Source organism: Carlito syrichta, unplaced genomic scaffold (genome assembly GCF_000164805.1).
Source record: "Carlito syrichta isolate Samal-C Ts95f unplaced genomic scaffold, Tarsius_syrichta-2.0.1 Scaffold305755, whole genome shotgun sequence".
Lineage (NCBI taxonomy): Eukaryota > Metazoa > Chordata > Mammalia > Primates > Tarsiidae > Carlito > Carlito syrichta.
In genome coordinates, this window is record NW_007249851.1 from 949,878 (window position 1) to 958,916 (window position 9,039).

The following is a 9,039-nucleotide window of genomic DNA, read 5'->3' on the forward strand; positions in this document are numbered from 1 at the left end:
AGGTGGGCAGGAGGCAGGAACCAGGGTGGGCGTTAAGGAAGCCGGGCAGGGAATGAGCTTAGGAAGACCGGGGCTGGGAAGGGGCGTCCTGGGAGTCGGTGAGAGAGCGGGGGCTTGAAGGGGCAAGCTTTGTGGGTTGGTATTGGGTGAGAGGTACTGGGGTAAGAGTTGGAAGTGGAAGACAAGGAGGGGCAGAGCCGGGGTAGTAGTTGGAGTAGGGAAGAGGGTGATTAAGAGCCAGACGTGACAAGGGTGTGAACTAGTGCAGAGCGAGATGAGCTGAAGGGCCAGGGCCGCCGGTGTGGGGGAACTGCTGGCGAGGCTCTGAGGTATGGGTTAGGTTAGTAGGGGGGCTGTCGGTGTAAATTCTGGAAAGTGAGGGAGGGTGAATGAGACCTGGACTAGAACCAGGTGGAGTCAGGAATAAGAGCGTGGTGGAGGGGCGAGAGGAAACAGATGAGAGATGGGTGTTTATAGGACAATTCCGGGACCAGAAGAGCTGAAAGGGCGACTAGAGTAAGGTTGTAAGAAGTGATGGCCGTCTGGGACAAGGGTGCCTGGGGAATTATGTTAATTGAAGAGGTTCATCAAGATCCAAGGTGAAAGCAGTAAGGTGATGAGACAGGGCTGAAAGCAAACGGTGAGAGGAGCAAGGAAGAGATGGGCCCCGGGATTTGAAGGATGAGATGGGGAGTAAGGGAAGAAAAGGGGGCCAAGGGAAACTGGGGGAGTCCTGATGGATGTAGCGCGGGGGTGGGAATCGAATCTGCATGTTGTGGGAAGATGCTCCAGAAGGTCTGCAAGGGTCAGAGCACAAATGCTGTAGTGAAGGATCAAGTGTAGGGAGCCTTTGGTGCAGAAGAGGAGGAGCCATGGTGAGTGCAAGGGGGACCTAGAGACTAGGGTAAAAACTAAAATGTGAGGGCAGAGGTGGGAGGTGCAGGAAAGGATTTCTGTATTGGGAAGAGACCTGTAAGTGTGTTGAAACAGTGAGTCCTTTTGTCCCTAAAAGTAGGAAATTCCAGAAACCTCTTTCTCTCCAAGGAATCTCGAATCCATGTCTACCTTTAATTGCTTTTAATTTGACTTTCATGTCCTCTTTGAAGAGAGGAGATCCATTTTGATTTGATTTTGTTCTTATGTGAATGATAAAGTGCTAACTCTGCATCGCGAAAACCTCTGCTTTTCACTAGTGTTGTAATAATGGGGGAAAGGGTGTGCTTATTTATAGTGTACCTGTGTAGTGGTGATAGTTTTGGTGTTGTAGCAGTGCTGGACCTGACAAGTGCAGGGCATAATGTTTTATCGACAGCATTTTCATTTTCAATGGAGAGTGTACTGTTGTGGGGCTAGAGAAAGGTGAGAATCTTTTTGTTTCGATTTATCAATCAGGTTTCTGCTTAATAATTGTCTTCAGTGACTGGAGAATATTGAGAAATCATTTCAGAAAAAGGCAAATAACCAATCAGAGTAGTTTGTTGGGGGAGAGATTTAAATCAGGGCTGAGGGTTTTGAGTTCCTAAGCTGCCTTTAGCTTTGTGCGGGACATTTCCTCTTTAACAAAATAGAATAAAGAAAAGGAGAATTGTAGAGTAGTGGAGGATTTTAGAGTGCTGGACATATTCTTTAAGTTAATTAATTTATGAGTAGTTTTAGTGGAAAAATATCTATAAGATAATATTATAAGCTGGAGCTTTGGACAGCTCCACTGCCTCTTGTGTTTTATGCTTGTGACTAAAGAAGACCAGATTAATATTAATTTTCTAGAAGTTTTGATTTTTAGGATACCTTTAAAAGTTCAAAGGAAGATAAGAAATTTGAGACAAAATTTAGGTTATTATGTAAAATTTTGTTTGAATGATTTGTACTTGAAACCTTTACATTTGGCTAAAAAGATGAAGGAATATTTATTTTGCATTTGAGTGTACCAAAGGATAGCATATAATTTACTTAGGGAAAAATGCAAACAGTTCTTGTGAATCTTATTTGGGGTTATTTCATTAGTGTCCATTCAGATCACTAAGATACTTTTTTACCCCAAAATTGTATACATTTTGGATTGTCACTGTTTTTGGATGTTTACATTAATAGCAGAGCTTAGTTTTATGGCATTTGTAATAGTTAGCAAAGATTAGATTTTACTTTTAGTAAATGGCCTGTTTTTTGGATTCTGTTAAGCAGGTGTTCAAGGTGACTAGATTTATTTAGCAATTTAACAGGATTTTGAAAAGACCATTTTTGCTGCTAAGTTTTGAGAAGATTAGTTTTATAATGTTAACTTTCAAGATGAAGAATAACTTTAATGTGAAGCACTTGTTTCTGTGAGAGGTGTGCGCATATTCCCTTTGTAGATGTGTTTGGACGGGCATTAGTAGTAGGTTGTGTACTCCGTATAGTATTGCCACTTTTATCATGTAATTGTTTTAAACTTGATACCTTTATATAGTACATTATTTGAGACTTATTTGATTTTGGTAAAGAAAATATAAACTATAAGTTCGACCAAGGGAAAAAGTCTGTTTAGGTCCTTCCTTTTGTTTCTGTCCACTGCCATAGTGTGCTAAACCACTGATTATTTTTATCAATGATTATTTCTCGGTTGATATTTCTAAAACTTGAAATGTATTTTCAAAAATTCAGATAATACTATTTTTTTTTTTTTTTTTTGAATTGGAGTCTCAACTCTGTCACCCAGACTGGAGTGCAGTGGCTGCTCCCGGCCACTGCAGCCTCGACTTGCTGGACTCTGGCGATCCTTCCGCCTCAGCCTTCCAAGTAGCTGGAACTACAGGCATGCGCTACCACACCCAGCTAATTTTTGGCTTTATTGTAGAGATGAGGTCTCACCAAGTTAACCAGGCGGGTCTCGAACCCACGGGCTCAGGCAATTCACTCACCTCAGCCTCCCAAAGTGCTGGGATTACAGGCTGAGCCACTGAGCCCGGCAGATAATACTATTTATAAGTAAGGATTCCAGTGATAAATTTAAGCTTTCTTTTCATTTGTTTATCAAATAGATAGAATTCGATGCTAAATTGCTTTATTTTGTGTGCTAAGCAAAAGACTTTTAAGTTTGTATTTTCAGATTTGAATGAGTAGGTTGTACATAATTAAATGTTTTCCTGGTTAATTGTAGATTCTTTGGATGGGAAGAGACCTTGAAAGGAGCTCTAGTTTATCCTGCAACTTCAGTCATTATCCCACTTAAATCATCCCAGGTAGATAAAAATTTATCCTGCTTTGTAATAAATCTTCAGTAGTAATGTGGCAAGCTTTGTAGATCATATTTTCCAGCATTAAATAATTTCTCTATCAGGAGAGTCTGCCATCTATCTAACCAGCATGTACTTACTGCTATACTTGCATTTGTTTTCTTTTACTCCATTCTCAATTTCTGAGTAAAAAATCTGCTTACTATTGTATTTATAAAACCTTAGTTCTTCATAAACTTAATCATAGTAGCCAACCCACATATAATGCTTGTGTGCCAGCCACTGTTGTAAACGCTTTGCAAATTGTAACTTGTTTACTCCTTAAGGCAACCCTTTGAGCTAAGTACTTTACTATTATCATTTTACATGTGATGAAATAGAGGGTTCCTTGAGATTAAATGACTTGCCCAAGTTTATACTCAGACATTTCTACAACTACTTGTTTGATAGTTAATTCTCTTTCAGTACAAATAGTACTTTTTTTTTGGTTCAATTTTAACCCGGTGATACATTTAATCTTATTTTAGTTTAAAAGATAGAATTCTACCAAGTGGTGGGGGTGGGATTCCAAACATGGCATATTGCCAGCAGAGTCTGTGCTCTGGTCTGACCTCTGCTTGCCTGTGTAAAGTAATTCCTCACCATGCCCTTCTTCAGATTCAACACTTAACAGGTCTTGTTTACCAATCCTTAAATTATCCCTGTGGTCTGTAATTAACCTTTCCTCGGTATCTTTCTAGATGGTGAACCTAGGGTAAACACCATAAGGGTTATGTGTAATACAAAGGTTACAGCAAGGTTCTTGTTTGCTTCTATTTTTTTTACTCCAGAATTGTACATGTATTTATGAAACAGACCCAAACTAATAAAAAAAAAAAAAAGCTTTACTGCATTGCAGATTACCTGTCTACCTTTTTAGCTAGAAAAAGGCCCTGGACTTGTTATATATTATGACAGATTTGCAACTGAAAAAGTATTGCTGTAGGAGGAAAAATGGATTTTTCCTGATTTCCAGATTTCAGTGCAGATATCCATGAGCAATATCTGTTCAGATCCTTGCTGGTTTTCTACTATCTTCTTTTTATGTGTACTTGTTTAAGTAATATTCTAAGCCCTCATGTTTTAATTGATTAAATTAATCTACTCATTTTAAAAAATAACTAAACAATTGTTGTTTTCTAGGTGTCTAGCATTAACTAAGTATGGGACCTTCTGTTGTTAATACTGTATCTTTCGGGTGACTTTTGATTTTATTACAGAACTTACAGAAAAGTTGCAAAATTATACAAGGAACTACTGTCTACCCTTTCTTAAATTCACCAATTGTTTTCATTTTGCTCCATGTGCTTTATTATTTTCTCTCACTTGAGTATTTTTAAAAAAGTAAAATTGAAGAAAATGCATATGAAGTCCTTCATTTAAAAAAAAAAGGAAAGAGAAGAATACTTTTAGTATCAGAAAGTTTAGTGTGTGTTTGATTTTAGTCAAGCACTCAAAGCAAAGAAATTCCAAGATTGGATTTAGGATGGATTTTGTGTGTGTATGATTAGTCATCTTCAGCGCATTCTGAGAAAGATTCTTTTACCTGTGAATGATGGGTTTCTAGGTCTTTCCCACTGGCAAAAACTGTGTAACCCTCTTTTGGGAGCCTCCCTAGCATTTGGCATGGGTTGTGCACACAGGGACATGTCCTCAGGATACGCTAGCTATTGATGAATGGATGATTATTGTATGAGAAATCAGTAACCATGGAGCCTTTCAACACCATGACCAAGAAATATTTGAAATATTTAGGTTAAATACATATTTTGAAGATCAGAGTACAAAATGTATTGCTTTAAGAACATTGATTGGGATTAATATACGTAAATAGGTTTGCCATATGGTGAAGAGATGAACAGAAATATCTTTTTTTTTTTTTTTTTTTTTGGAGTTGGAGTCTCACTCTGTCGCCCAGGCTGGAGTGCAGTGGCACATCACGGCCACCGCAGCCTCAACCTGCTGGGTTCAGGTGAGCCTTCTGCCTCAGCCTTCCAAGTCGCAGGAACTACGGCATGTGCTACCACACCCAGCTAATTTTTTGATTTATTGTAGAGCCGATGTCTTGCCAAGTTGTCCAGGCTGATCTTGAACTCCTGGGTGCAGGCAATCCTCTCACCTCGGCCTCCCAAAATGCTGGGGTTTCAAACTTGAGCCACCGTGCCCAGCTGAATAGAAATATCTTAACATTCTATTCTCTGCCCCCAAAATAAACCTAAATTTTGGGAGCCTTTTCAATTGTTGTCATTTAAGAAAATTTAATTGACCCCCCCTTCTCACCTCAGCTATCTGAGTCTTCATTAAAATGATAGCCTGTCCATTTGATAAAGGCATGACCTGAAGAAACGTCTCTTAAGTTAAAGGAATATTAGCTGTATTCTGACAAATGTAAAATACGGCAGCTATGGGCTTCTTTGCCTTTCCCCCCCTTTTAAAGCGATTATCAAAGCTCTGAAATATAGCTCCTTGTTAAAGTTTATTGTAATAACGAAAAACACTTCTCTCTCATAGGGCTGAGAAAATTACAAATTATTTGGAAAGCATTCTTTCTAGTCATGCATTATTGTTTCTGAGACACAGGCCATTTTTAAAGACTATAATACTGTTCCTTTTTCATTCACATGTTAATAGAAGTCTGGAAAGTAAGGCTCTCTCTTGAAATTTTCAGGGTTGTTTTTTATTAAATGTCAAGTTGTAAATAGCATTCTGTGACAGGTATTTTCTCTCTTTGTCTTCTATTGAACTAATTAGTAATTTACACTCCAGTAGCATCTCTTCCAGCCTTACTGTGTGAAAATGCCTGCTACCCTGAGCCTTCTTTGCAGCCAGGACTGGCAAATGATTGGGGACAGATGTTGGTTAGCATATCAGAAGATCAGGGATAAAATTTATTTTTGTTAGTATTTTAAAGTATATGTCCTTCCCCAACTCCACCATCCCCTCCCCCTATTCAAATAGGAATGTTATGACCTTCTGTAACCCAGAGCTACTGTCCTTGATTCAATTTTGGATTGTTTTCTATTCTATCCCCCACCGCCACCCCCACCGTTGTGGGATTTGGGGAGGATTAGCAGGGCAGTCTGGCAGAGTTTAGAGCCCAGGAAACTGGTCTTCACTGCTCCCTCCCCTCATCAGAACACAGAGTTTTCAGTCATTGTCTTTAGAACCCAGCAGTGCTGCTCTTGCTGGGCAAGTTGTGTGAAGAGTAGGAGGACAGTGAGTTGCTAGAGAGTTAGGAAGATGTTTTGATATGATGCTCATATCGATCCAAAGGAAAGATAAGCTATACTTTTGTATCAGCTTTTTGTTGTTTGTTTGTTTGTTTTTGAGTCGGAGTCTCACTCTGTTGCCCAGGCACACTCTTGGCCACTGCAGCCTCAACCTACTAGACTCAGGTGATACTTCTGCCTCAGCCTTCCAAGTAGCTGTAACCACAGGCAGGTGCCACCATGCCCAGCTAATTTTTTGATTTATTGTAGAGACGAGGTCTCACCATGTTGCTCAGACTGGTCTTGAACCCCTGAGCTCAGGCAATCCTCTCGTCTCAGCCTCCCAAAGTGCTGGGATTACAGGCTTGAGCCACCATGCCCGGCTGCATCAGCTTTTTCAAAATGCAGCAGAGAGTGACCAGAAGATAATTTATAGCTTGGCTTTAGCATTTTGTCACACTGGTGTCCTGTTCTTTTCTGCCTCCTGCTCTCTCTCTCTTTTAGTCTCTGACATGGGAAAGATGTGTAGGATCTGTCATGTGTTCACTTGGATGAGCCATGTGGGCATGTTAAAATAGTAAGAGCTTTGACTTTGAAATAATATCTTTAAGGATCAGTTTGTTTTGTGAATATAAGTTGTACTTGAAAATTAAAGGATAGGGGTTTATGGATTTATTGGTTTTGAGCTCAAACCTTTCTAAATTCCAGATAATTTGTGGTACTTACTTTTGCAGTTATGGATACTAATTTATTAGGATAATAAGGTCAAAGTCCCTGTTAGAACTAATTAGATTCTCCTTGACAAAAATTGTTATGTGCAGGTAGTCACAAAGAAAATCAGGTAAGAAAGTGTGTGAATAGCTAAGCTCAGTTCAGCCGTCAATGCTAATAGCTTTATAATCATAGACATCTCGCCCCTGACAGCAAGTCAGCATTCATGAACAGAGGTCATCTCATTTATGCAAGCATTCGTAGAGTGTGTGGGGTTGTATTAATGTTTTTATAAACCAGAATGCCTGGAACATTCCTATGAATGTCCACTGCTGACATTTACATCTCTTATTCTCCTTGTTCTAATACAGCAATCTATATAAATTATCTTAATTATATAGTATGTTCATGGCTAGACACTAATTGCACTCTTGTAGCTTAATATCTATTTTATTTTATTTATTTTTTATTTGGAGTCTCACTCTGTTGCCCACACTAGAGTGCAGTGGCCACTCCCGGCCACCATAGCCTCGACTTGCTGGGCTCTGGAGATCCTTCCGCCTCAGCCTTCCAAGTAGCTGGAAGTACAGGCGCGTGCTACCACATCCGGCTAAGTAGCTTAACATCTAAAAGAGGTCAGGGGTCAGGTTGTAAACAGCATTGCATATAAAAAAGTAAAATATTGCTAAAGTGAACTGATCAGAGGGAAGTTATAAAATGAGAAAGTGAACACTTGACTATGGAATTGAATAGACTTTTACAATAAATGTTTGTAAAATGTATGGCATAGCTTGAAAAGCTTTTAACAATGCATTTCAAGTGAAAGGTAAGTGTGCTTTAATGAAGACATCAGTCTCATTTGTGGTTGGCATGATTGTCTACTCCATGCTTAAAAAAAAAAAAATTGCAAATTGGGCCAGGCATGATGGCTCATGCCTGTAATCTCAGCACTTTGGAAGGCTAAAGGGGGAGAATTACTTGAGCCCAGGAGTTTGAGACCAGTCTGGGCAACATAGCAAGACCCTGTTTCTACAAAGAATGAAAAAACTGAGTCAAGCGTTGTGGTATGTGTCTGTAGTCCTTGCTACTCAAGAGGCTGAAGTGGAGAGGATTGTTTGAGCCCAGGAACTTGAAGCTGCAGTGAGCTATAGTTGTGCCACTGCATACCAGCCTGGGCAACAGAGCAAATGAGACCTTATCTCTTAAAAAAAAAAAAAATTCAGCCGGGCTCGGTGGCTCAGACTGTCATTCCGCGCCTTTGGGAGGCTGAGTTGAGTGGATTGCCTGAGCCCACGGGTTCGAGACCCACCTAGGCAGCAAGACCTCATCACTACAATAAATCAGAAAATCAGCCGGGTGTGGTAGCACATGCCTGTGATTCTGGCTACTTGGAAGGCTGAGACGGAAGGATCACCTGAGCCCAACAGGTCGAGGCTGTGATGGCCGGGAGCGGCCACTGCACTCCAGTATGGGCAACAGAGTGAGACTCCAACTCAAAAAAAAAAAAAAAAAATTCGAAATTGGTTAAATATTACCAGTCTCCCCGATTATATAATGCTTGGATTTTTTTCCTCCTTAGGTAGTTCGACTTAGCCTACAACTAATAATAAGTTCAAAATCTATTTAAGCTATAAATTTAGCAGTCCTAATCATTTAAGTAGACATAAAACTTATAATCGACATTTTTTTATCTATCAGATTGATAAAGATTCAAAAAAGTTAGCCGGGCTCGGTGGCTCAGCCCATAATCCCGCGGCTTTGGGAGGCTGAGGTGAGTGGATTGCCTGAGCCCGCAGGTTCGAGACCCGCCTGGGCAGGCGAGACCTCATCTCTACAATAAATCAAAAAATTAGCCGGGCGTGGTAGCG

At 40.0% G+C, this 9,039-nt stretch overlaps 1 protein-coding gene across 1 annotated transcript in view; it reads left to right on the top strand.

Moving 5' to 3' along the window:
* The first annotated feature begins 350 nt into the window (after positions 1 to 350).
* USP49 (ubiquitin specific peptidase 49) overlaps positions 351 to 9,039 on the top strand; it is an 87,584-nt gene continuing 78,895 nt past the window's right edge. Inside the window, exons 1-2 of the mRNA XM_021714756.1 lie at positions 351 to 875; positions 3,137 to 3,218. The gene's annotated coding sequence lies outside the window, so the exon portion shown is untranslated. The remainder of the gene's footprint in view (positions 876 to 3,136; positions 3,219 to 9,039) is intronic.